A 1,574-nucleotide genomic window follows, 5' to 3' on the forward strand; every position below is an offset into this window, starting at 1 on the left:
ATGTTACAGGTCTTGAGGGTAATTACTATTCACCTTAGGCTAGCTTTAGCCCCCTAAATAGCCATTCTTGCCCACCTCTGAGCCAGACCTAACACGCAGTGAGTAACACATANGACTTCTTTGCAATGTACGAACAGACTCTTTTGTCTATGACCTAAAGCAGAGTTCTTCCCACTTTGCTATAACCACCAATGTATTCGCCTCTCTTTGTTCTGTAACTAGGAAAAGCTTTTATGAAACTGCCTCCATGTTAAAACATGGAATTTGAGATGGCCTGAATCTGTGTTCCTGGGCCACGGTCAAGCAAGTTCGGAATAAACTGTCTCTCATCCCTTTGAGGTGAGAGTTGTGTTTTCTCATGAACTATACCAATATCATCATAGAGTCATCATATGCTGTCATAAGAAGAAATACAAGGGTGGCTGCTGAGATGGCTCAGTGGGTAAACGTGCTTGCTGCTAAGCCCGGTGTCTTGAGTTCAATCCCTTGAACTCACATAGTGGAAGGAGAGAAATGACTCCAGCAAACTGTACTCCAATCTCCACATGTGGGCCACAACTCTTTTCATGCAAATAAATCAATAGTTAAAATTAAAGAAAAAAATTACAAAAAAAATCGTGGGTGGAATGTATGTATACATATGTGTGCATGTGTATATATGTATGTGTGTACAAAGGTGGTTAGTTCTATGTAACTTTACCATGTTTTTCAACCACAAAATGGGGTGGGGTCTAGGGAGATGGCTCTGTGGTGAAGAACACTGGTAGCTCTTCTAGAGGAACTGTGTTCAGTTCCTATTATCCACATGGTGAATTATAATCANCTATAACTCCAATTCTAGGGGATCCAGTGCCCTCTTCTGGCCTCTGAGGGCAGAACATGCTTGTGGGACATAGAAACTCACATAAGAAAACATACATGCACATAAATAAAGGGTTTATTTATTTTACACTTTTGAAACAGGGTCTTACTATATAGCTCAGGCTGCCCTCTATCACAGTGATCCTCCTGCCTCAGCCTCTCAAGTGCTGGGATGATAGGTATTCGCTATCACATCCAGCTCCGGAATGTCTTTTTTTTTTTTTTTTTTTTAAATGAGTACTTTGCCTGCATGTATATAAGTTCACCGCATGCATACTTGGGGCCCTTGGAAGCCAGGAGAAGGTGTTAAATTCCCTGAANCTGGAGTCCCAGACAAGACAGTTGTAAGCTACTGTGTGGATGCTGGGGATGGAACTTGGGGTCTCTGTAAGCGCATCCAGTTCTTTTAAACACGGAGCCACCTCTTTAGCCTTAAAGTGGGGAGGCAGAGGCAGGAGGATCTCAGTTGAGTTCAAGGCCAGCCTGTTCTCTACATAATGAGTTCCAGGACAACTAGAGCTACATAGTGAGACCTTGTCTCCAAAAAAATCAAAACAAATGAACACGACATAAAAATGTCGTGGACATATACTCAGTCCTTTTCTTTATAATTCCTTTTGCTATGAAAAATAATGAATATACTTTTTGCCCAAGATCATAAAAACCATCTTCGAAATCCTGGCAAAAGTGGTCAATTCCATAGAAACCCCACC

The sequence above is a fragment of the Mus caroli genome, chromosome 6, assembly GCF_900094665.2.
Source record: "Mus caroli chromosome 6, CAROLI_EIJ_v1.1, whole genome shotgun sequence".
Classification (NCBI taxonomy): Eukaryota; Metazoa; Chordata; class Mammalia; order Rodentia; family Muridae; genus Mus; species Mus caroli.